General features: G+C 39.4%; 1 protein-coding gene across 1 annotated transcript in view; it reads right to left on the reverse strand.

Annotated features, from left to right (window-relative positions):
* Nucleotides 1-27,309, reverse strand: part of LOC122806699 — a 359,094-nt gene extending 331,785 nt beyond the window's left edge. Inside the window, exon 1 of the mRNA XM_044077336.1 lies at nt 27,113-27,309. The gene's annotated coding sequence lies outside the window, so the exon portion shown is untranslated. The remainder of the gene's footprint in view (nt 1-27,112) is intronic.
* Nucleotides 27,310-27,572: the final 263 nt, after the last annotated feature.

A 27,572-nucleotide genomic window follows, 5' to 3' on the forward strand; every position in this document is an offset into this window, starting at 1 on the left:
TGTATAATACACCTACGCTATCAAACTAAACACATATAAACAGAATTCATGCAGCATCACATACTCTAACTAGATAAACAACTATGTTTAAAAACTAAAGCATATCACGTACAAATTGATTCAGATAAAAATTATAGACATATAAAACAGCACTACTAGCTAATGCAAATCTCTACCTTATTAAGGAATACACATATTGTCACTCAAACACTTTGAAAAGTAAATGAATATGTCAGTATATAGCCATGCTGACTGCTGGCTCACAGCTGCCTTGTTTTATTACAAGTGCTGTACCATTCCACAGTAAGTAACTTATCCCGTTATTCGTTGCTGTGTCCAGCAAGGATGCCCAAGTACCTGCACCCTTAGGCTGCAACTTTTGGGTTGGTGTGGTGCATTTACTTCACTGACACTTCCTTCAGTCTCAGGATTGAGGCTGACTGGATGTGAATGCAACAGCCAGGTGATGACCTCAGCTCCTGAAATTCACAAGGCACAGACTGCTTGGCATTGGCATGGTAAGTGTAGATGGCACCAGACCATCTTTTTTTTTCTCCTCATTTTTTCCTTCACTTGGTTTAAGTCAGGGCTGTCATGCCACCATTAGTCACTGCAGGAATTAGTAAGATCAGCCACTGAAGTTAGGGCTGTCTTGGTACTATTAGTGACCATTAGACACTGTAGATACTCAGTAGTAAGATTTTGTGGTGTAAGTCAGAGCTGTTGTGGGCATTAATCACTGCAGGTACTTAGTAACAATGTTAATAGGCAGTGGATCACCCGAGTGATGTCATCTGTGAAACCCATCTTGAAACTCAGTTTGGGATGCTGTGGATCTGTGAAAGTAGGCTGGCTCTGCCACACACCGCTGCTGCCTATTGATGTTTGACATTTATTTCATTAAGATATCATGTCAGAAAAAAAGGAATAATGTAATCGTGACAAGCCACTGACATCTGCAGGCATGCTAAAGAGAGTGTAAATGCACACAAAAGTTGCTCTGTTAGACTTCTCTTACTTTTCTTACTGTATTTGGAATCTTGTTTAATTCTTATCCTGCCCTAACCAGAATCTGGTGTTAAATGGTCCAGTTTGCAGTTTTTCACATCTTGTTTTGTGGACAGCAGATGTTGGAAGTCACTGCTGCTTCTAGAATTTATGTAGGATTAAGTGACATCATGGATATTATAGTACCCCACTGGCATTTTGTCTTTTCTTCCTACAACAGAATGTGGTACACTGCAGCATGTTTGTGTACTTATCATGATGCTTAAGGACTGCGTCCTCTGCTGATCATTTACTCCTAAGCCAATTGTATAGTCACACTGCTGCCCTATGCATCTCGCACCTTTGCAATAAATAAATAACTAAATAAATTAATATAGCAATAACCCACGCCTGGGTGTGGGTAATGCTAAATTTACCCACGGTTGGCGTGGTTTGGTCCCGAGGGCGAAGCCCGAGGGACCAAACAAAGCCAACCGTGGGTAAATTTAGCATTACCCACACCCATTAGTGGGTTATTGCTATTATACCATGACATTATTTAAGAAAATAAACTATTACTTTTCTTAAATAATGGCATAGTATAATGCCTGTTTACTGCCCTTCCGCAGATGTCTGGCATCCGCGGCAGTTCTGATGTACTGCGCGCCTGCGCAGTACATCAGAGCTGTGGGCAAAAGCAACGGAGAAAGCAAGATCTCCGTTGCTTTTTTTTAGTGTTTCGCTATGTTAAATGAGTTTAACATAGCGAGACAGTTTTAAAATAAGCAACGGAGATGTCCGTTGCTTATTTTAAAACTGTCTCGCTATGTTAAACTCATTTAACATAGCGAAACACTAAAAAAAAAGCAACGGAGATCTTGCTTTCTCCGTTGCTTTTTTTTAAAACACTGTCTCGCTATGTTAAATGGGTTTAACATAGCGAGACAGCTTTAAAATAAGCAACGGAGATCTCCGTTGCTTATTTTAAAGCTGTCTCGCTATGTTAAACCCATTTAACATAGCGAGACAGCATTTTAAAAAAACGTGTTATACTAATGGAAAAAAGTCCGGGCGACCGGACCTTTTTCCATTAGTATAACTCGATTTACAATGGGCACACTGGCCAATCAGCGTGCACGTTTTTCGGCGGTCATGGTATAATAAGGAACAGGCAATGGATGCTAAAACATATCCTTCATTGTACTTCTATTTATCAGAATCATTTCCAAACTTTCTTTGTGGGCACTGGTGGACGAAGTAGAATCTAATATATTGATCCTCTGAGGTAGCTAACTCCAGACTTATTAAAGGCTTATTGTGCAGCAGTCAGGAGTTATAATGTTGCACATGTTCATTAGTATAAGCATTGTTTCTGTAAAGCTAATTTTATGCATTTTTTTAAGGTTGCAATTACGCACTGCAAATGTAACAATGGTTTCATTTCACCATGCCAGGTTATATGAAACGGTGCCATTGAACGCTCCCACTTGTTGGTATGGAGGTAGTGTGTCATTCACATAGGTAGTGAAGCTAGGGGAGTTTACAAATTAGAAGTACTACTTTCTCAGACCCTCTCCTCTGAGGTGACATTACTTCTACACATACCACCAGAGAGCACAATAAGAGGGCTAAGTGTGACAAGCCATTACTACATACTATTCCTGCACTGCTAGAAGTAGTCGACCTACACTGCGATTGCCTTTCCTTTCACCTTACTGTTGGACATTACATCACTTTGTCACTGTAGTATGCTTGACTCTGCAGCAAATATCAAAACTACATGTTCTAACTACTAACACATAGAGATTATGTTTGTCTCAGCAGATAAAAAAAATTGCGTAGACTCTGATAATTCAACATCTACAAACAACGGCTGGAAAGGCAGGAGAAACAGAAAGAGAAATCCCTTGCTCAAAAGCATAGCCCTGAAAATCCTCAGCTGAGGTGTTACAAAATCATCAAATGCTTGGATGGCCCTAGAACTCAGCTGTCATACCCTGTCTGTTTGTCTGTTTAACATTTTTGCTGTGCACATGTGCAAAGAAACAGATTAGAAAGCTGATGTCAACCTGCTTATCAGCTGGACCTTGTGACTTGCAAGTATGTTGTTTTTCAAAACAGTCTGGAGTCCGAACTCTTCCAGTGATACAGCTGTGTACTCGTAGACACAGACGGCATAGTAAAATATAGATAAAGCAAACAAGGCTGCCGTTGAAAGGGGCTCAGTAGTTGGGCCAATCCTACCACAAATTTTCTGCATGTTCTGGCTTCTGGTGTTGATTTTCGGTTTTGCCTTGTTGCACTGTGCAGTTATGTTTAGCAACCATCCTTTAGGTGAGTAACAATGTTCTTACATTACTCTTAATTTCCTGCTGTCAGTCTTCATTTGAACCTCAGCAAATATCGGTGCTATCCAAGTACTGAGGAGGTATCTATCAAGATCTTAGCCTCTCCATTACCAACACCACTCCCTAAATCTTTCTCCATTAACCTTGATGACATGATTTAGCTTCTGTTTTTCTGCATCTTACATTAGGAAGTCTGTACCATTTTACTGTTGTTCTGTATTATTCTCCTGGTTTGTACATGCCATTTTAATATGCATACTCCTAAGAGGGGGTTAATAAGTGGGGCTACCCTAACAGTTTCACATTCTTCCTAACAATATAATGCTGCATGCACAAGCATCCTGATTAATTATGCTGAAAGCATGCAAATTTCACTCCTAGAAATGTGCTAATCCTGTGCAAAGTTTCCTACACGAACACTACATAAGCACCACAGAAGTTCTATTACCTTTGTATTTAGGGCCTTATAATGTCCACCTCAGCATATCCCAAAAGTACTACACTGAGCCTCTTACGTAAATACCTCGCATACTAACAATGTTAAATAAAACCTTTATATCAACAACTCAGCATCTCATGAATCGCTGCTATCCTCCTCACTCTCCAAAACTGGCACCGCTAATCCTGACCTCAGTTTCTGATGCATGCAGATAGTTGTTTTTGCCTCAGGCAACTGTTCTCTTGCAATTTTACCCACAGCCCCCAAAATGTGCTCCCCACTAATCCTGTCCACATCCCCCTACTTGTGCAATCCGATATTCCTGCCCACAGTCTCATAAATGTACACCCCACCAGTTGCAACTAGAGCTCTTTAAATGCACACCCACCTAAACCTGCCCACAACCTCCTTAATGCACACCCCACCAGTCCTGACTACAGCCCTTTAAATGCACACCCATCTGAACCTGCCCACAGCCCCATGAATGCACAGCACACTAATCTTGTCCATAGCCTTCTTAAATGTGCACCCCAATAAACCTGCCCACAGCCCCAAAATGCACACCACACTAATCTTGTCCACAGACTCCTTAAAAATTCACCACATTAATTTTGTCTACAGACCCCTTACATGTGGACCCCAATAATCCTGTCTACTGCTCTCTACAGTCCCTTTATGTACATCTTGAAAATCTTGGCAGGAGTCTCCTACCTATATACTCAACTATTCCACACTGACCTAGCAGTACAAACAAAAATTATTCACATAAGCAAATATATATTAGTAGTCTGTAAACAAGCAAGATAAGTCTTCAGTTCATTACTTTGTTTTATAATCTCACTGTAGAAAGGATCTGTGTACAGCTCAGATATATGCTGCACCTCTGCATTGAAATACTGAAGTCTTTTATATGTTTCTTTTTCATTATGTCAAATAGATTTTGCTTTTCCAGTTCCTTTTCCACTGTTATACTGTACTTTATAATCCCCATGTGCCATCATTGCTTAACTCTAACCATTTCAAATACATTTTTTTCCTGTATCATTCTCTATCTTGAGCCTGGGTTGTAGCTGAAAACGGTCAGCTTACCAGCCTGCATAATCAGTTAACAAATACAATATACACAGTGCTTTCCAGCTTAGAAACTAGGCAAATTATTTATCCAGTGATCTTTAATTCATTCATTGAAAATAGTTTTACATCATGTTTAATGTCCAGATTAGTTGCAGTAACACCATGACAGTGACGCACAGAGGCTAGAGGCAGTATAACTACACTTAAACAAGGTCAGGTGCTGAGAAAAACCAGAGTGAAGGGCTAATGTAAAGAAAGAAAAAGGCCCCAGGACTAAATGCCTTTCAGAATAGAAGCTGGGGGGGGGGGGGGTCTGACTTGTACAGTGCAGTTACATAAAGAGTTCAATGCGCAGCTCAGTGTAGTACTGCTCAGGCACACCTTGGTGAAAACAGGGAGTCAAAATTAAAAATTTGGTCAGATCAACAGACTAGAAGGCAAGATAAGTTACCAGTGTTGATGGCTTTATAGACAGTGTCATTGGTGAAAGAGAGGGCTATGAGACTAGTGTATCCCGTGGAGTCTATGCTGGGCTTCAGCTGATTGAAGTAAAGATGACGCTACATCTGTGTTTAAGTCGTCAAAGTCAGCAGTTTGGTTAGGTCAGCAGGCAAAGAAATGGGCGAGAAGGAATGTAAGGGAAGTTTTCTGCAAGCTTCTGAGATGGCGATAACAATAGAAGCTTTCTGACCTTGGAATAAGTACATTTAACAAATTAGATGGCAGTAATATGATTTAAGAGAACAGAGAGGAAGTATCACTGGAAAGTAATCATGCTTTGACTTAGAAATGGGGTCCACTCCCGTCATGGTACTGAAAACCCAAAAGTGTTGGAGAAATTAAAAAGAAAGTAACAATGTAGTGACCATAAGACATAACTTTGCTGCATCCAGGAATTTTCTTTAGTTGGTCTCTTGGGGACGAGACAGATGAGAACAGCAAGTATGGAGGTTCGTGGATGTAGCACAGAACCCTGGGAAATTATATGGTGCTCTGAATCAGGAGATGCAATTAGCGCCACTAAAGAAGTGCTCAGCAAAGGCACTACAAAGGACAGAAAGGTCAAAGTAAGGTGCGTCATTCAAACTAAAGTCAGGAAAGGTATGGTGCTACATTTGATAACTCCATCCAAAATCCTTTGAATTCTTAGAGACAGTAGTATGTTTTGACCTAGAGAAGGTAGACCAAGCCTGTCGTGAAAGTAATTTGCAAAAGTAGATATGGGGATGAAAGAATTCTGCTCACTAGGTATAGAGGGTCCACTTATGTTTTTAATCCTTCTTCTGGAATTTCTTGCAGAGATCAAAAATGATCCAAGGTATAGAGTTTTCTCTCACTCTTTAAATGGAAGGGCTTGCCTGTGATGGTACTAAGATGGTAAAACATGCTTTAAGGCATTGCTGGGGTCTGGACAGTCAGGGCAGGTAGTCAGTGAGTAAATGCCAGTCCTAGTGGCAAAGTATGGCAAGCACTGGGAATACAGAAGTGTATTTATTTTATTTGTGTTTGTTAATCAGGGTAAGGCACTGTTCTCCATGGACCTTTTACAGACTCAGCCTGGGAGTGCTGTATGGTTAAAGGACTTACTCAGAGTGGCACAGTTAGGTAATGCAAGCTGAGGGAATCAAACCCTAGACCACAAGAAACAGCTCCTTAATCCTCTGCACCAACTGCCAGAAATCTGACAAGATCTTCTGCAGTAAATGTGATAATCACATAATAGTTGTTACTATTAAAGTGTGGACTTATGCTGTGTTGCCTTAGACTCTGGACTGAACCTTTCCCACGTGGCACAGGTGGGCAGTAGGGTGGCTGATTGTCTCTCTCTCCTCCATTTGGTATCACAATGGCGAGGCCCACTTCAGGAATCCTAAAATCCCCCATTAGCATCTTTGTCTTCTCACTGCTCCTGCCTCATTCTGTCCATCCCCTGCTAATCTTCCTTCCTTGAAGCATCTGGAGGCCTGTAGGTGGTGATTATCCACCAGCCAGTTGCCTCTCTTTACCTCCCACCTCACTTTAAAAGTAAAATAATTTTAATGAAACTTACCAAACTTACACTCACTACTGTATACTGTCTGGCTGAGCTGCAGTCTACCTCAAACAAATAACTCAATGCCTTACCCTAGTCGCCCACTATCTTGTGAGCATGCACCCTTCCATATTCCTTCAGGCAGTAGATGAACCATTCTGTCCTATCTTTTCTTGGTTTGCTGGTTTGTGGCAAGGGTAGCACTTCAAAGAAGGATGTTACTTTCTATAGCCATCTCCCTGGCCTATACCAGCCTCCTCACTGACCCCCTACTAAGTTATTTGTGCTCCCCTGGACCACTACATAGGGGCATTCCTTAATTCTTGCAAGGATTAAGTAACAAAGTAGCCAGTTCTTTTTAGCATTCACTCTATGTCAGTGTTTACCACATGTACATGTTTTCACTCCACCTCGTCTCAAAGCTTCACTCTTCCGCTACCACTATAACTTCGCCTTCCCCACCTTCATGAGATTCATTTTGATATACCAAATGCATGTTTTCTGACCGACACTGATACTGATTATTAGAAAACTAATGGTAAAAAAAAAAAAAAAAAAAAAAACTCTTTCTGAGAATAGAAAGCAAGGCCTTTTACAGGGAGGTAAACTCCCCATGCACCCCACATCATATATATATATATATATATATATATATATATATATATATATATATATATATATATATATATATATATAATATATAAAGATAGAAATAGATCTACATACCAACTCTGTCACAAAACAAACAGACAAAACAAACAGTGTGGAAAATGCAAAGTCAGCAATTGCCAAAACTCATTTTCAGCTATTAGTATCTGACTAAGCACTCAGAAAGAATCCGTTCAGCAGATGGACAGGTTCCTCCTTCCTGTGGTTATATTCTGCCCCCTGTCTCCTGCACATGCCAGGGTACCTGTGCTTGCACTTCCTTTAGCTTGGCCGCACACACCTGTACACCTGACTTCGCATGCTGACCCAACAATCCTCCTACTTTTCTACTGCCTTACCCACCTCCTTCATGCTTTGCTTTTCTGCTTCTGGTCTCCCCCCTCATAAAATTTGTGTTTTTCTGGCAAATCATTGAAGATTGATCTCACTAAATGATAACAGACCTTTGAGTTTTAGACTATATATCCTTCAGAAAATGCATGCCAAGGTGAACCCTTTTAATATATTAACTTTTTACATGTATCTGAGCAATACTTAAACTCATCCCCATTGTTGGGCCTTTACCCATTCATTATTTTTGCCTTTGTCCAGATTTCTTGCACTTGCAGGTTGAGAGGCATGTCTCCTTGTGCTTTCACCTCTGACTGACTCCCTGGACCTCCTGCCTTTTCCATAAGCACTTCTTCCACTTTTCTTCCTGATCTACTGCCATTCCCTTAACCTTTTTCTTCCTCCCACTTCTATGTCTCTGCCTCTTCATTCCCACTTTGCCTCAATAACTCTGCCCATAACCTTCCTGCCTTAATTTTCTTTTTCTATGACCCTTTATCTAAAATCTTCCAGATCTCCCCACAATCTTTTCCTGTCCATTACCCAAACACTGCTAGTCCCCCTTCAGAAGTGCTCCACCTAGCAGTCTAAGCTCTGAAGGCTTTCTCTCAAGTATCCCTAGGGCCAGTACATCCTAGAGTACCCTCCTCATATGTACTGGAGACACACTAGTGCCTCACATCCTCCACACCATACCACATCCCCTCCTCCTTGGCCTACCTCCAGTCTGTACTTTGTTCTCCTCACTACATAGTTTATATATCTATGTCTTTCCTTGCCTTTCTCCTGCTTTGATGCCTATTTTCTCTGAATGTAGAAGACTATTTATGTTGCCTACTGCAAGTAAATCTTTCCAGTGCTGTTGTCAGCTTCACCTATTTGCAAAGGACTCTGCCTGTTTTAGCAGATGATGGGAAACACAGTTCGTCCCTGACTGTAGCTAACCTCCTAGGGCAATGGGCTTCCCCTTGGACAGCTGATCTGAAATGTTTATGCACATTTCCACATAATCCTTTTCCATGGAGCTCTTTTCTTTTTCCTGTGTGTGTTTTTCAATAACCTAAACATATATTCACCCTGCCCAGAAATCCCTGCTTGTGAAATCTAGCTTTTTCTCTAACCCAATCCACAATTCTTGAGTATGTAACCTGGTATCTGGTTAACCCTCTCCATAACTCCCAAGGAATGTAAACTTGCACTGAATTAATCATGCTCATAACCCATTCATATCTAATTCAGCTTCCAGCTAATCTTTGTCAGTAACCCAGTATTTGGTTTATCCTTCTTATAATTTCCTGCATATGTAATCCAATATCTAGTTACCCCATCCCATAACTCTCTGCCTGTGTAGTACAACATCCACTTAATCTGGTCCATAACCCTTGTATATGTAACCGAGTATCCAATTAACCCTTCCCATAATGCCCTACTGCATATGTAACAGAGCACCCATTTTACTCTGTTCTTATGTATTGTATATCTTTTCATTTAGCTAAACTGGGCCATATCCACTGCATATGTAGTATGACATCTAGCTGACCATACCCATAATCCCTTGCATGTGTCTTTTTCTTCTTTCAGCTTTTCCCGGTTAGGGGTCACCACAGCGGATCACCGTCCGCTCATGATTGGCAGTGGAGTTTTACGGTGTCGAGTTGCCAGCCTGGTGCCCAACCTTCCACAGAAGGCACACACACGCACACACTCACACCTAGGGCCAATTTAGTGTGTCCAATCCACCTACAGCATGTCTTTGGGATGTGGGAGGAAACAGGAGCACCCAGAGGAAACCCATGCGACCACAAGGAGGACATGCAGACTCCGCACAGAAGGCACCCCAGCCGAGGATCAAACCGGAGAACCTCTTGCTGTGAGGTGGCAACGCTAACGGCTGCACCACCGTGGCCTCCCAATCCCCTGCATGTGTAACCTATAATTTAACTACTCCTAACCCTAACCTTCCTGTTAGTGTAATGTAGCATACATTAAATTTTGCCCACCATAATACCCTTTGTAGGAAACCCAGCATACAGCTAACCTTGTCATAATCTTCTGTATGTATATATATATATATATATATATATATATATATACACATTATATATATATATATATATATATATATATATATATATATATATATATATACACACACACACACACACACACACACACACACACACACACACACACACACATTTTATATATATATTCCTATTAATCCACTGCATACACAAAACCATATCCAGTTAAACAAAACTAAGAACCGGGGCAGGCAGCAAAAAACAGGTGGAAACAAACTGTCAAACATTCCACTTTATTACTAAGTGCCTTTGTCCCTTACTTAGCTTAGAGATGGGACTTCATCAGAGTAAAACTGAATGACGAGATAGGATGGCTATTTAAAGTTTAAAAACACCAATCATGGAGCGCATGTAATGAATATTAAGCAAGTCACAATACATCACTTTTGAATAATTAATGAAAACCATCAGCATAAAAACTGTTGCTAAGATGTGGTGTTAAAAATAAAAATAAAAATAACAATAATAATAATTCCAAAAAGATTGCTCAAAATAAAACTTTAAAAAGAGTGAAACACCTAGGAAATCTATGTTTCAAATATAAAAAAAATCACATTTTTAAAACATGTTTTAAAGAAAGATTATCATTCAACCCTGGTGGTTGGCTGGCATTTAACCTCATTTGCCAGCATAACTCTTTGTATTCTAAGAGATTTTCAATGTCACCACCTTTAGAGTTTAGAATACTCTTTCTATAATGGTAAAAATAAATGTGTTAATATTGTCACAGACCACTAAGTGTCTGTATTAAATATTAGTGATTTTTCTATTTTGAATGTCTCTTATGTGTTCACAAATTCTGTCTTTTAATTTTCTCTTAGTCTTACCAATATAAAATGATGGACAGGAGAGATATGTGGCTAAATACACTACCTACAAATGTCACAACTGACATGTCTAGGACAACTAATAGTTCTGTGGTGACTGTTTACACTGACATAAGAGCCATCATTAATGAACCTGCAAGTTTTACATCTCCCATACTTTGCCATCTTAGACCAATAATGGTCATACGTCTTTGTGAGTTCAACCTCCACCAATTCTTTCAGATTCTTACCCCTATTAAAAAACAAATGAGGTGTTTCACTTAACCTTTACTTCATTTCTTGGGTAAAAATCAAGCTCCAACTGGAGGTCAAAATTCTTTGAATCTTAAAGGCATCCCTATTGTAGGGAATAACCACTGCTCCAGTTTTTAAAATATCCGGTTTTCTAGGGGTGTCAGTTCTAAATGTATCTTTTAAGTGAGTTCCCAAAATGGATGCATATTTTTCCTTCCTTCCTTGAAAAATTAACCCATTTAAATTTTCAAGGAGGGTTTGTGGATAGCCTCTTTCTTTGAACATTTCAATTAACTTCTTCACCTCACCATCAAATACAGTGTTTTTTTTCTGAAAATACGGGTGACAATTACTAAAACTGGAGGGAAGAGAAGGAGTATTTTGGTCATTTTACTTCAGTTTTTGCATATCCAGTTAACCTTTCACATAATGCCTTGCTTGCGATCTAAATTAAATAAAACAAAAGCTAACTGATAGAAGTGAAAGAAACCACTTTAAAACTACAACTTAAATAATACAACTTAAAACTTTCCAAACGCCATCAATTTGTTTAAATCACTGCACCGAGTTCTTGAAATGTAAAATGATATGTAATAAAAAGACAAACTCCAATGATTTGCTATAACTTTTACTAAAAAGTGAAGAATATAATAAGATAGAACAAAAATCCACAGAAAAGAAGAAGGTAATGAGTAAAAGATATTTAAAAATATTACAGTGTGCAATCCTGCCTCGTAAAATAATAAAACTGTGAAGCTATAAGGTTAAGCAGACTCAGGATGGCTGAATATAAGTTACAGAAAATGTTTTGTTGATGGACAGAAAATGTCATAACTTCCAAAATGTATTGGCTTCCAATGTAATTTGCCAAAAAGTTTCCCTAAACTCTAATTTTGTTTCTCAGGGACCACCTCTTACTTCTTTTGGGACCATTTCAATAACAAAGAAAAAGAACTGGACATTATTACATTCTAGTGTATGTCTATACAAGGTGTTAAATGATGCTAAAAAGAAAAATAATACTAAATGTTCATAAATTCTGCGCTTCAGATGTCGCTCAGTTTTGCCAACATAGAAGGCATCACAAGATCCACATGTAACCACATATATTAGACCTTGTGAATTACAGTTGGAATAATTGTTAATAATTATCCTATTCCTAGCCTCTATGCACAATTCTTCGCCCTGTAATATATGTTTACACTGATTACAGAACCCACATTTAAAAGTCCCTCTTCTTTGATGTGTGAACACTTGTGAATTAGCTGCATATTCCAGTAAATTTTTAATGTTCTGACCTTTCTTAAACACCACCTTAAGAGGCTTATGTTTAAACACTTCCAAATCTGGAAGCTCTAAATTCCCAGAGTTAAATGACTCTATCTCCATTTTACCCCTCCTTAAGCTTAGAGCAGATAAATTATAAATGTATTTTCACATCATTTATGGTATTGATTTTTCAATTCAATCTGAATTATTATATGTCATTTATATATTATATGTTTATATTGTATTTACTTGTGAAATTATACAATATTTATAACAAATTTGTATTATATATTCATCTGAATATTATTAATTTAATTTTAAGCTTATTTTATTATGGCTTTAGACATCCTTGTATCATATTCGTATTTGATTCTGCTTAGGTAAACAGTTTATTTTATTTTATATATATGAATTTTATGCACAGTTTGTCTTTAAAATTTTAACTAGTCAATTTATCAATTAAGGGATCGGTATAAATAGGGTAAATGTGGATGTTCATGTGTTTGATTCTGATGAAGTCTGGGGGATACTCGGACGAAAACGCTCTGTGTATGTTTGGCATTAAATACGTGTTAATAAAGCTGCTTTCTACAATTCATTGGTGTCCTGCGTGGAGCTCTTCTACCATCCAGTCACTCGTGATTTATTGGTTTCAGCCTACTGGATTAGCTCTAATTTGGTGGTTATTAATCCAAACAATCTTATCAACCCCACCAGCATACCATGTAAAAGTATGTAACTGGGTCATAACTGTGCTTTTTCTAAAGAACACATTTGAATTTTGAGTAAACAGGCAAAAAACATCAGTCTTCTGAAACATCATGCATACTTTCCTGTTCAGTGTATTAGTATCCTTTAAAGAAATGGTATCCACATTTAACAAAAAGTCTAAATTGGTTAGAACTGCCACATCAACTAACATACACACAACTTCTTACCACCTATAAAATTATCCAAAATCCACCTGCCTGTCCAGCACTAAAAACATTCTAACAATTATGTTCCCAGTTGGTCATTGCAATCCAGTGACCAAAAACTCCTCTGTCCATCTACAAACCTAGCAAATCTGCTGGGCATTATCTGTACTCGTTCAGGGTTGCTAAGGCCTGGAACTCCTTACCTGTATCCATCAGGTTTATACCCTACCTCCCATCTTTCAAAACCACTCTGAAAGACTTCTTAGCTAAAATCTTGCTCTGTTCTTGCTCAAATCCAGAATAAACTATATCCTCAAATGTGAACAACTACCTTTTCATTCCTTATACCACCTTACTCTCCCTTCTTCACTTACTGCTTTCTAATTATTTTCCCTGACTTTCTCTTTAAATATACCATAAGCCTGTTTTTCACTCACTTCATATTGCAATTCCTGTTTGTATTAGAATAACTTACCTTTAATTTCTCTACAAACTGTCTAAAATTTCTCTAAATAGTAAATGACAGTCATATACCGTGTATCGATTCTTAATCAATGTTTTTACATTATGTCTAATGTGTTATAGTTATTTAAACTGCAGATGTTTTTTTTTTTTTTAAGATTGTAAAACTATTGTTCTTAAAATGTTTTGTAATAATTTGGAGCTTTTCACCCCGGGCGTCTGTTAAAAATGGGCTTCTACCCAATTGGGCTTTCCTGGTAATCAAATGTCAATAAATAAATAAAAGCCTTATTGTCTATACTATATATCCAGACCTCACCAAAGCATTTGTCACCACCTTGTTGGGCTCAGGTCAACTTGCCAAAGGCAAAAGTAAAAATTTGAAAGATGTTCACTGAAAACACCTTCAATGATCATGCAAGAAAAAAAATATTTTATAGGAGCGCAAGCTTTCCTGCATCCCCCAACGCTCCCTGAACTTATATACTCTAACTCCGATATTGCACAACAGCAGAGAAAGAGGCAAATTTCTTTATCGATGAAGAGAATTTCAGAGAATGCACTTTAATGCTTTCACTTTTGCAAAAACTATCTTCAGCGACCTCACAATTTCCCTCTCATATATGGGTGCCAAGCTAATTCAGAATAGTGGCACTGGTCACCTAATTAAATAGGAAAGGAAATGACCAAACGGAACAGCCCAGAAAATGAGAGTATCTGTTTATTTCTCATATTCTACTGAAGTAATCACCAGCATCCAGCAGTAGTGTATACTAGGAGAGCTCCTATTTGGGCTTTTCTTCACAGACATCAACGTATCCAGAATGATTGGAGCTAACAAAATTGGCTACGTGTAAATTAGGGGCTATTGCCACCTTAACACATGATTCAAAAAATGTGCGAGATGAAACTAGGCAAAATGCACATCCGACGAATCCATATGAGTGTCTTCACTGCTAACACTAACATATGCAGTGTAGTGAATTGCAGTTAAATTCATAAAAAGGCCATACGATTTGATTATGTAAATGGTCCAGTATACAAAAGAGACATAAAAAAACAGTAGGTAGGCAAAAGAATTTGACCAATGAGCATCCAAAATAAAAAGGTCAAAAAGTCTTACTCAGTAGCACACCTGGTATTAAAGTGCGAGTCTGCTTAATCTTGCAAGGTTATAGTTCCCTTAAGTTTCTTCATTGAGCTGTTCCTTCAATGAATAAAATGCTTTTTTTGCAATACTGAAACTTATTCTCTGTTTCCTGTATACTTCTCAGAGGTATTATCTGCTTAACACAAGAAGCTGTATTTAATCCAGTGCTTTTTTAAAATTTATACTTGGAACATAGAGCATATATTAGATCTGGAGCCTCGTGTTAAAAATAGATACACATAGTACAAAAAGTGGGATTTGTATAGCGCCCAAAGACTGCCAATGAGGAGCCAGGCTTTTCTGTAAAATACTAGTGATCAACACTCTTGTGTGATCACTAGAACATGATGTCTTTTTCTTTTCCTTAGAAACTTGAATAGCTGGCATACCAGGGATTTCTTATTTCCCTATGATGGTGTGACTTCAGACATAGTATAAGGTAGAACTGGGGAGTGCGGGGGGGGGGGCTTGTTCTCCACAAAAATGCTTTTTTGTCTACTTCTGAATTCTGTGCACATTCAGGAGCTTTCACACGTGAGTGACTGCAACTGTATGAGGGGATCACAAATGAGTCAACAGCATATCAGGGACCCCCTCAATGCTCTGAAATAAGCTGCCTCTCTAAATAAGGCCTAATTCCTCATTAGCACTGTATAGAACGAATCTTCCCTAACTGATGATACATCACTAAATGCTGAAACTGAAGCTTCTAGAATGTCAAAGGTCACAAGCTTGACAACCAAAACTATGAATGTATTTGGCAGCTGCTCTTCCATGCTACCTCTCCTTTCTCCTCCAGACACTACGTGACCTCTTGAGCGAGTCTGTTGTTTTTCCTCAACTACCCTTTCTGACAGCCAATCCCATGAATTTACCAACCTTTGCATAAAATAATACTTCTTAGGTCTAAACTGAAAGTCATTCCTTCTTTTTTGTAATTGATGAACCTTCTAGCACCCTATCCTTCCATTAAAGCTTGGTTCACTCACACTTCCCTTTTTTGATCATATGTGTCAGTATAAAGTCTTTCTTCCTCTCATCTTACAGCAAGTATAATGCAAAGTACTGCAGTCTTTCTGTTTCTACATAACATTTCCCTCTGTCTATATTTCTGTTAAACAGTTGCAACTACACACCACTGAGATACATCCATGCATAAAACTGTCAATGTAACCCAGCATCCAGCTAAATCTGCACATAGCACCCTCAGTATGTAACCCAGCAAACAGCTAAGTCTGCACATAGCCCCATATGAAGCCAAGCATTCAGCTAACTTGGCACATAGCCCACTCAGAATATAACCAAGCATTCAGTAAAGTCTACACATAGCCCCCTCCATATGTAACCATAGCTCTATATGTAACCAAGCATTCAGCTAAGTCTGCACATAGCCCCCTCTGAGTGTAACCAAGCACTCAGTTAGGTCTGCACATAGCCCCTCAGCATGTAACCCAGCATCCAGCTAAGTCTGCACATAACCCCGTATGTAACCAAACATTCAGCTAAGTCTGCATGTAGCCTCCTCTGTATGTAACCCAATATTTGGCAAAGTCTGCATGTAGCCCCCTCCGTACATAACCCAGCATCCAGCTAAGTCTGAACATAGCTGCATATGTAGCCAAGCATTCAGCTAACTTTGCACAGAGCCCCCACTGAAGGTAACCAAGCATTCAGTTAAGTCTGCACATAGCCCTCCCTGTATGTAACTCAGCATCCAGCTAAGTCTGCACATGGCTCCATATGTAACCAAGCATTCAGTTTACCTCGTACTGTCTAAGTAACCCAATGTACAACTACCCCTACTTATAAAACTCCTGTGAGTCTAACCCAGCATCCAGCTGACCCTTTGCATGTAGCTAACATTCAGTTAACTCTTCACTGTGTGTATAAAGCATGTAGCTAACCCTATACACCATCCATTTTGTATAAGACTCAGTACTGATAACACTGCCAAGAATCCCCTAACACTGCATAACAGCTACTGCTCCGCCCTGCCTACAACAATGCCCTGCATATAGAACTCAGTATTCAACTAACCTTTCCCATAAGCTCCCTCACACATATAACCCATTCATAAATTAACCATTATGCTAGCCGTCACAACTTACTATATTTCATTATTTAACCTCTTTGACCAGTGTAATCTCACTAGGCTAGTAGCCTATTTTCAGGGGAGACATGAGGTAGTATTTATAATAGCACGGGAAATCTGGCCAGGGCATCAGGAAGCCTCCCCTTCTCTTTTTGTTAGGTGCCATTGGATCTTTTACATCCACCTGAACTACCATCAACTCAAGCAGATTGGGCCTTGGTTTCATGTCTCATCCAAAAGGTCCAGATCCCTAAGTGTATCCTCCAAAGTCTAACAGTGATCAGATTACCTGACCTGGTAATAACCATATCCTGTGGCCATCAGCTCATATTATACATAGCAGTCATCTGATTACTTTTCCAAAATGCCTGTAATGACCAGATCCATATGCATACTGCACACAGCCCAGAGTGATCAGATTACTTCCAGATTACTTCCCTGGCCTGGTAATGACCAAATTCCCCAGATTAATGCTAAATTGGAAGATTATATCCAATAGGCATCCTCAAATGAACAGGGGTTGCAGTATTAATTACCTGTGAAGCCAAAATTCTTGAAAGTGTACAACAGTTCCATAGCGAGCTCATTACATCAACATCAACATAGACAGCAGAGTCACCCCAGATTAACCATTCCCGGCTAATCATGAACAAGTCTGAACAGGAAATCTAACTCTTACAAAAGACTGCAAGGTAATGGGCGATCCACAAACCAAAAAGGATCTACAGTTCATTCCTGCAACCAGCATACACATAAAAGATGTTGACTTTTCTTAGGTTCATCTGGGCATTTCAAGTAAAGGCAGAAAAAACAAAGCTGCTAGTACCACAGATACTGTAGGAATAGAGGCAGGCAGATGAGATCCAAAGTTATTATCCAGCCAGACCTCAATTAAAAGCACCAAGTCAGGGAAACAAGGTTTGTCAGAGACAATGTCAAATTTGTTCTGAACTGACCTGGTGTTAAGGAGCACTGCCCCACACAGACGTATAAAGAAACACGTCCTGTCCGAAGGCTGGAGAGTGAAATCCAACTTCTATTATATCAAATATGCCTTGTACTAGTAATCAAGAATATCCATTCTAAATAGCCACTAACAGATATATAAAGGAGACACAATACAAGTCTAGTAAGAATTTCTAAAATAAAATCTCCAGGACTGCAGCTTAAACCAAAAGACTTATTAATGCCATGGAATAATTCTGTCAGAAAAATAGCAGTTCCAGGCTGTTTCAAAAACAAATAGGATCTAAAAGGAAATCATGAAACTAGGAGTGTAAGAATATTGTGGTCAGAGCAGAGTCCAGTCAGTTCATTGTTCATAGGTTACTAGTAGGCAAGTGGTCTAGCTGACCATTGAAATGAATAGCCAGTGCACCCCACTGCGCTCCAGTAAATTGTAAATGAATTAGGTTCGTTGGCCAAGTAGGACCAGATGGCTTAGTGGCTAAGGTCTTTGGCTCCCATGCACAAGGTTTGATCCTGACCTCCGACCAATGCCTGCTTGGAGTTTGCATGTTCTCCCTGTCTCTCCGTGGGGTTTCTCCCATGTCCGAAAAACATGCTAAATGTTTTCATCTCAAACTCACCAAAGAATGGAGCTGTGGGCAGCAGCACAGACTCTACATGGTGCCCTATAGGGGAAGAGTTGTACAGACCAACCGCTTTGGGCATCTACTGTGGTACACAGTATCCTCAAGATAGGACAGCACGGATCACAGGCTGCACGCCGTGGCAGGGCTAGCCACTCAACAGTGTAAAAATATGGCTCTAGGTGATTCTGTCATGTAGGTGATTTGGTTATGTTGACTAATGTCACAAAAAATGGGCATGGGTAGTTACCGGTGATAAGTGGGTTGAGGACCTGGCCTATTCTGATCCATGCCAGGGACCCGTGCTAATGGTGGGAGGGGTATATATACCCCTACTGGCCAGTGTGTGCCCACCATAAAGCCCAACAGCCCTGGGTCAATAAGCAACTGGCTGACTGGTGTCTAGTTGCCCAGCTTGGGTTACCTGGGATAGCTCTGTTGAGCAAAAGCTGGATGTAAAACCAAACAACCTGCCAAACATGAAATGAGAATTGCTATGCTTAATGTAGGTTCACTGACAAGACGCAGCTTAGAAGTGGATGACATGATGATACGGAGGTGGCTGGACATCCTTTGTATCCAGGAGACGAGATGGAAGGGCAGTGCATCAAAGCCACTTGGCTTGGGATCCAGGGTCTACTACTCAGGTGGAGGGCAGGCTAGAAATGGTGTATGAATTGTGGTGAGAGTGAGGCTTCAGAAGGCAGTAAGGGATATCATCAGAATTAATGACAGACTCATGGCAGTCAGACTCCAGTGTAATGATAGGGCAGTATTCATAATCTCATTCTATGCCCCACAGCAGGGTTGTGATAGTGAGGAAAAGAGTGCATTCAGACAGCAGTTGCAGGATCTACTAGATAAAGCAGGACAACATGAGTTGGTGTTGATAATGGGTGACTTGAATGCACATATCGGGACAGACAGAACAGGATATGAGGACTGCCTGGGTCCACATGGGTGGGGCAACAGGAATAAAGAAGGAGAAGCCATTCTAGACTTCTGTCTGGCAAATGGCTTGATAGTAGCCAACACATGGTTCAGAAAGAGAGACAGCCACAAGATCACATACAAGAGTATTCAACATGCAACTCAGGTAGACTTCCTCCTAGTAAGGAAAAGGCACTGGGGCAGAATCCATGATTGCAAAGTCATCCCCAGTGAAACAGTCAGCCCCCAGCATAAACCACTATTTGCCACAATCAGCTGCAAGCAGTGGTCAGAGATGGCTCTAAGGTCAACAGAGACCAGGCTGAAGACCTGGAAGTAGACTGAAGTCAACAGAGACCAGGCTGAAGACCTGGAAGTAGACTGAAGAGAGAGTACAACAGTTCAAGGAATTACTCAGGTCTCTAGCACCCCAAGAAGAGGATGAAATAGGTGGAGTTGAAGAACAATGGCAGTGCCTAAAAACAGCATGTGTTAGGATTACAGAAAAGATATGTGGCTGAGTCAGGTGTGGAAATAAGGTACCAAGCAGGATCATATATTCTCCTGGTGTGAGTTTGCAAATGTTCTCTTAAAGTAGCCAGATCAATGAAAATGTCTATAACACTGTGATGCCCACCACTGCTGCCAGTGTGTGGTGGCCAACAATATGTGCGCTCCACACTGGGCCAGTAATTAAGGAGCCTGAATCCTCACCACTGACACTGGAGAGGGAATTGCACTTGGAATACAAATGGGTACACTCAGTATTTCCAGATGGAGACCTCTCTGCATCAAGTACAATTTCCCTTATGAGCACACAGGTAAGACACCCAGAGTCTGGCTGTCTCTTTATTTGTTTTCCTCCAGGTCCCCAGTAAGACTCCCCACTGGCACAGCTGTAGGGTTAGGTCCTCAGCCAAGTGCCAAAGTCAAGTTCTCCCTCACCCTCTCTGTAAACCCCAGTGCTTCATGTCCCCACACCAAGCAGCTGACACACACTCTCTAAGATTTAATTTTCACATACACACACACTGGAAAGGCTGGTACAGATTACCTGCTCTACCAACTTTGCCCAGGCTATAAGGTAGTTATCACTGCCACCAGTCAGTTACTATAAGGCTCTTAAAAGGGTCTCCAATTAGACTATGTAATATTAATATTAATACAAATAGTAGTAGCTCACCAAGACAGCTAGGCCTTCTGGAGTGGCCCATACAGTGTCACCAAATAAATATAAGTACTCTCAAAGGTTAAATACTTTCTACAAGGACCAGCCACAATAAAAGTTTAAATATATTTAATAATAAATAATAAAACAGCATGAAAATATTGAAAATATATTTACAGTAAACCAGAGTTCAAATCACAGAAAATATGGACAGACTCATACAAATAAACAAAAACACTCTCTGAACTAAGCTTCACTATATTTCTGACTGAATCTAAGAGAATTTTGCCGTTCCTAGTTAAGTTACTTACTACTGCAAGGCAAGATGCTGTGGGTGAGGATCGTTCTAGTCAGTCTTCCTAAGCAGAATACTCAGTACTCTGACATTTCTCCTTGTAATATCTAAATTCCAAGAGGGCTGGCAGAATGACCTGATTTGGTCACCTGACTCTAGGTTTTCACAGCATTCCCCTTTGAAGCTGAGACAAAAAGTTAGCACAGACGGCCACAATATACATCCAAATGTTTATGGCAGTGCCAGGGACCTCCCCTCTTTTCACTGAGCTAATGGACAAAGGCTCTTCCCCAGACCCAGCTACTCCAGTCCTATTCAGCACTGCCTTTTAATGGCTAAACAGCTCATTTACATTTCCCTTATTTTTCTTAAAGTTAACCCCTGCTGTGTCAGTATCCTCTATTAAAACATATGTATTTAATTCATCTACAAAAATTACTGTACATTTCTCCTCATTTCATCAGGGTGCACTGTTGATACATATCAACACAAGCAAAGCTCACAAATACATTTTCAGCACAAGCTACTGTACAAAATCAGTTTGATATACAAACGGCATACAGTTCTAATACATTTGTAACACAAGCATCTTGTATAAATCAGTTTGATATTCAAGGGACATATCATTCTTTACAAAACTCCAGCTGGCTATGCTGGCACTTGTCCATATCATCACAAAAACCATAAAATTAAAAAAAACAGTGCTTAGAAGCAGCATGTGATAACAGCAATAGAAAATAAACATCACCTGAAGAACCTAACGCATGTGAACCTCAGACAAAAACAAAGCTCCTGTAAATGCTTTTACAAGTATTCTGCAAAATAGATCCAGTATCTCAATGGAAAACATTAACTGCCAAGGAAGAAGCAAAGCTCTGATTAAAAAAAGATATGCAGCAGCAGTTTAAAATGCAAATCATAAAATACTTCACTGGGACACTAACGTCACAGTACAGACTGTTCCTGCAGGCAGGAACATCTGTCAAGCAAATCCAACAAACGCTTCCTCCTAGAAAATTGCAATCAGCTATATATAGCCCAAAACACACAGAAGTAAAATGGCCAGTCTAGAACATTCTGAAAGAGTAAAAGAGAAAAATACTCAAGTGCTCCAATAAAACCAACAGTACAACAGCAAAAAGATAAAAAGGAACCTTTACGAGAAGTTAGAGTTCAAAATCTACATTTCTCCAGGTATTACAAGTTCTACATCTAACGGGAACTGGAAAAAAAGAGTTACAAAAGTCTGATATATCACATAAGTCTATTCCAAGCAGAAGACAAAAAAAAAAACTCACAGTGCAGTCCCTTCCCTCTTCACCTCCTCGATTTTCTGCCATAGTGTCTGTTCGCTGCTTTACCCATTCCACCCTTCCTCCCTCCTAGCATGGCACTATCCCTTTGCTTTCCTTTGTGAAGGCTGAAGAAGCAAAGTATTCATTCAGTACCCTCACTTTTTCCGATTCTTCTGTTATCTCCATCCATATCTGTCAACCTCTTAGCACAAGAATTCTGGACAAAATTAAAAAATAATGGGAGGAAAGGCACAACATTAGGGACAGATTTGAAATGTTACTCATACTTAGAAAGTTACTAGAGTAACAAGTTTTGCAGTCAAATGAATGTTCTGAAGGATATGAAGTCTGAAACTCAAATGTCTCACTACTTAGTGACTTCAATCCTCAATGATTTGTCAGAAAACTACACATTTTATGAGGAACAGATATGAGGCACAAATCTGTGCATTCTAACAAAATCTAGACAACTCAGAGGTATGTCTCCCTCATATCTATACCTTTCAGCCTCTTAGCGTAAGGAATCTCTACAAAGTCTAAAATAATGGGGGACAAAGGCCCAAAAATAGGGAAAAACTTTAAATATTGCTTTTATAAACTGATAAAGATGTTAGAATAACAGGATTAGTGTTAGCATGGATATGAAGTCGGAAATTCAAATGTAGGTCATTAGTTAGTGACTTCAATCCTCAGTGATTTGCCAGAAAACCAGAAATGCTATGAGGAATACCAAAATATAAGGCAGAAATGTGGACATTTTATGAAAATCTGGACAGTTGAGATGTATGCTCATCATTTATCATTCTGGCCAGGTCTGTCTCTCGCTATGTTCTTTCTACTATATAGTTAAAGAAGGTTTTGTTCCCTGCATTAGCCCATACAGTCAACTCCCTTCCAACTTGCTCCTTTGCTACCCCCCACCTCCTTTGTTGGCCTTCTGCTTGCCCCTTGTACAGTTTCTCCTCTAACTCTCCATCTCTCCTTTCCACTTCTTGTATATCATACAATTTATCCAATCACTTGGCCTCGCCTTCCTGTGTGGGCACATTGGCTTTCTTCTCTTTTTGCCTGTTTCTTAAAGACATGATCTTGTTCTAAGTACTGCATCCATGACTATTTCCATAACAGGTTTACTCTTTCAGTTTGTTCCCAGCCCCAGCTGTGGCAAGGGAATTTGAAGTTCTGGCAGACCTCCACCCCACTCTCTTACATTTCAGATAATTTAATAAACTGCATGTAAACTATGTAATTAGTGTTTGAAACTCAAATGTCTGCCCCTATTTATTGACTTCAGTCCTCAAAATTTTGCGAGAAAACACAAACAATATGAGGCACAGACCAACAATATGAAGAAAAATCTGGACATTCTATAACATTATGGACGGTCAGAGCCAGCATTGTTGCATACAGCGTGTGAGACATTGTGCTGGCTACTCAATGGTCCTGCACCAAACCAGACCCCACAGTGTCCTGGGAAGCCTGCCTCAATGCTCTTCGGCCAGGTCATCAGCCTTACAGAAGGCCTTATGGCATGCGTCTGTAATGCTGACAGGCTAGTGTCATGAATACTAAGCAGTGCCTGCATCTCTCTGCAGTTATTGATTACAGTCAGAAAGCTTGTTTAAGAAACAGCAAGCAACACACCTAATTTGCTCAGAACCTACTAAGATATATAGTACTTTTACAGGTAATGTATTTAATGTGTTAACTTAGGGTAAATGTCTTGTCTGATTGAACAGTACAGTTTCATTGACGAATGAGAATTTTAGCAGCATTTCCCTTTACAAAACAATACTCTATTACAAAGCAATTTAAAGGGGACTTGCTTTTGTGCTCGAGTATGGCAACGCTAATAACTGTGCACACTGCAACAGTGTTCATTTTATTTTTCTACTTACTTTGACTTTTTTTAAAAAGATGTGCAGCTATTTTTCAGAATAATCCAGATCTTTGTCCTGACCAAATGATTTGCACATTATGTAAACAGAGCCTGTGGAAATCAAACCCAAGTCTACAGGATATGCTTTATTTGCAGTCAATATACTACAGGTTATGGAGACAACATCTCAGCCTTACCTTTTGGAATGGGACTTTGTTCTGAAAGCTTCTCTTATTTTCTGGACAATCTGAGCATATACCTTAGACTGCTGCTATGGAAAAACAAACAATGCGTAGCCTGTTAATGCAAAGTACTCATGCATTTCTGCCATCTTCAGTGCTGTCTTCTCTATATGGCAACTCTTTGTAGAGTGATGAAGGGGAGATAACAAACACTATGAGGTCAGCGGATGGTGCTTTAAAATGCTGAAGCCCTTACAAAGGTTGTTTCCACAGTGGACTACATGCTTGTTTATCTCAGAGTCCACGACATCTGCCTGTACCTTAACTAGTTGGCTAGGACTGTGCAGTGATCTTACATTAATGCATACAAAAGACAGAACACAGTATAACAAAAGTAGGCCAGGAGTGTATCTTCCCTTATCAAAACTTGCAGGCACCCATATATGACCTCCAAAAGTCTGGGATTTGAGATTATTTGTCATAAAGGTGAAGGTGTTATCTCACAGACACAGGGTACAGGGTTTGATTCTCACCGTTGAGTAAAATTGGCTACGCTTAAAATGACCCACAAGGGCAGCTAGCCTAGTACTTACTTATGAACATCTACATGGTAAATAGGAAGAAACCAAGCAAGGAACATTGGTGTTTCAACGAAGATTCAGTGGAACTGTTCCGAACCCTCATTCCTAGTAGTTTCAAACTACCTGTGCCAATAAAGGAAGAAGTACCTCTCAGCTGTGGCTCAAGCAGTGCCGTTTTCCTAGTGTAAGGATGGGTAAAGAGCCCAGTAGGTAAGTGTAAACCATACTGTACATCCCTGTCTGAATTCCTTTGGTTAGAACTGTGGGAAAGACATTGTCAAGGAGATTTTTCCCCTGCCTGAAGCATTAATTTTAAAATCTAATGTTACTTAACATATTTCATAGATGGGAGGATCCCAGGGAAGGTGCCAAAAGAGGGAAAATACAGAATCCATCTGAGAAGAAGCTGCTGTTTGAGAGGGACTAAATACAGAGATGAAGTGACATTTTTTATTAGACCAGCAAAAAATTTTACAGCAGAGCTACTTCAAGAACTTACATGAGCCCTTATCACAGAGTTAATAAGTTAATAACACTAGGTACAGTACCCATGTGTGCAAAGAAAGAAACAAGCAAAAAGAAACAAAAAGAAGGAACCAGTGAAAATATCCATACATAATGGAATGGAAAGGTTTTAACTCAAGTCACTTGAACCATGGCATCTCAACTCTTCTCCGATGCACCGCTTGCCTGTGGCATGCAGCCAGGCTTAACTGCCTCTCTATCCCCCCAAAAAAGGTTAACTTATTTAAAGAAGCACTCTGGTGGGGTTCAATAAACTGTGTTTCATACACGGGCCATTCGGTACATACAGCCATACACAGTAAATCTGCATGCTGAGTCTTGTATGTGGAATGTATGGTAGGCTGTCCTTCTCATAAGAATACTGTAATTCAGCATATGGTTTTACAGTATCATACCTCTTAAATGTCTAGATTTTCATAGAATGTTCAGATTTTTGCCTTATATTTTTGCTCTATTCCTCATAAAATTAGTGGTTTTATGTCGAGTCACTGAGGATTGAAGTTGTATAGCTTTATATCCAAGATCCACAGAGAACTACATGAGTTTTAAGCTATTGTGCATTCCCTGACAGTTTACAACGGTTCACAACTTATTATTTTTAATTCTGTTTGTCTGAACATATTATACCTTTCTTTCTTACTTTCTGTGACAGCTTTTTATGTGAAGCCTTACGGTAATATTTATGCTTGTACATTTGTATCTCTGCATTTTATGTTTTATCCTTAGACAGCCTCTCCCTAACAGTGTTATATAACAGTTTTAATATCTACTTTTATTACAAATGAGGAATTAAAACTTCATCAAAATAGTGACAACTGTCTTCCAAATGATTTACTATATAGTTGTTAATTGAAGAAATCTGCAGCTTTAAAATGACCAAGATAATGCAAGTCATTATATTCACAGTGCTACTAGAAATATAAAATATGTTTATTTTACAGATTTGTGATTTCTGATAGAAATATATTTTGTGCATGCAAAAGAAGCCTGCAATCCCTTAATTGCAGTTATAGTTTGTAGGTTACAGCCATACCTTAGATTGCAGTATACATGCAGTTAGTTACAGTTAAACTGCTGGTTCCACAGAAATCTGAACATGCTAATACTCCAGTTACTTGACCTTTGTCACTCTAGTATGCGCTGGTTTTAAAAAGGTCTAAAGTAAAATGTAATTACCCTCTGCAAAGGACAGAAGGTTGCTCATAAACTCCTTCATTGACTTATTTGAAAAGGCAAGCTGCTTGAGTAATTGCAGACTTTTACTTTTAGGAAAATTCCTCTGGCCCCAAGTGTAATGTTTTTCTTTTATTTAAAAGGCATCTGCATGTTTTTAAGAGACCATGTGACTGTTCTTATTCACCTTCAGCCTGTCACATCCAGAAACAGACTGCAAGCATTGCAACATAAACCTGGCAGAGTTCTTCACATTTTTTCAAAGGTAAAAGCTGAGTGAAAAAATGTCTGCATCTCTTAAGGTGATGTTTTTAAGTAGTCTGTGACAGGTATAATGTGTCAGAAAACGTTTTGTGCTCTGTCCAACCAGGTTTCAAACTTGTATTGCTTCAAGTTAGATGCAAGAGACTGCAAGTTCAAAACAGCAGACAGCATATGCCCTCAAAGGAGCAAGGATATGTGATCACACAAGATAGTTTCTGAGGAACAAGGTGAATTTAAAGCAGTCACAAGTAAAATGATTGTCTGTTTCAACACTAACATATCCTATTTTACTGTAAAAAGAAAAGAGTGCTTACCTGTCAGGATGCAACCGCTTTAAACATCTTACTTTCTGACGGTAAACAGACCGAAGATAGAGTAAGAAAGGGAGAGAGTGAGGGTGGGGCATGCATTTAACTCTTGACTTGACTGCAGTAGGGAAGCTGCATTCCTCAGATTACATGCACGTGGTAATTCTTCTCTCAGATGTGAACGTTTCCTTCAGAGTATGGGAGGCCCTGGCAATATTATGCACGTACCTTCAGTGTATCATACCTTTCAACCTCTTAACGCAGGAAGTCTGGACAAGGTCAAAAATAATGGGGGGACAAAGGTCCAAAAATAGGGACAGATTTTTAAATATTGCTCTTATAAATGTAGAAGGTTGCTAGAATAACAGATCTTTTATTAGCATGCATTTTCTGAGGGATATGAAGTATGTCATTATTTAGCGACGTTGATCCTGAGTGGTTTACCAGAAAATGACAATTTGTATGA

Source organism: Protopterus annectens, chromosome 7.part0 (assembly GCF_019279795.1).
Source record: "Protopterus annectens isolate FY-2018-M chromosome 7.part0, PAN1.0, whole genome shotgun sequence".
Lineage (NCBI taxonomy): Eukaryota > Metazoa > Chordata > Ceratodontiformes > Protopteridae > Protopterus > Protopterus annectens.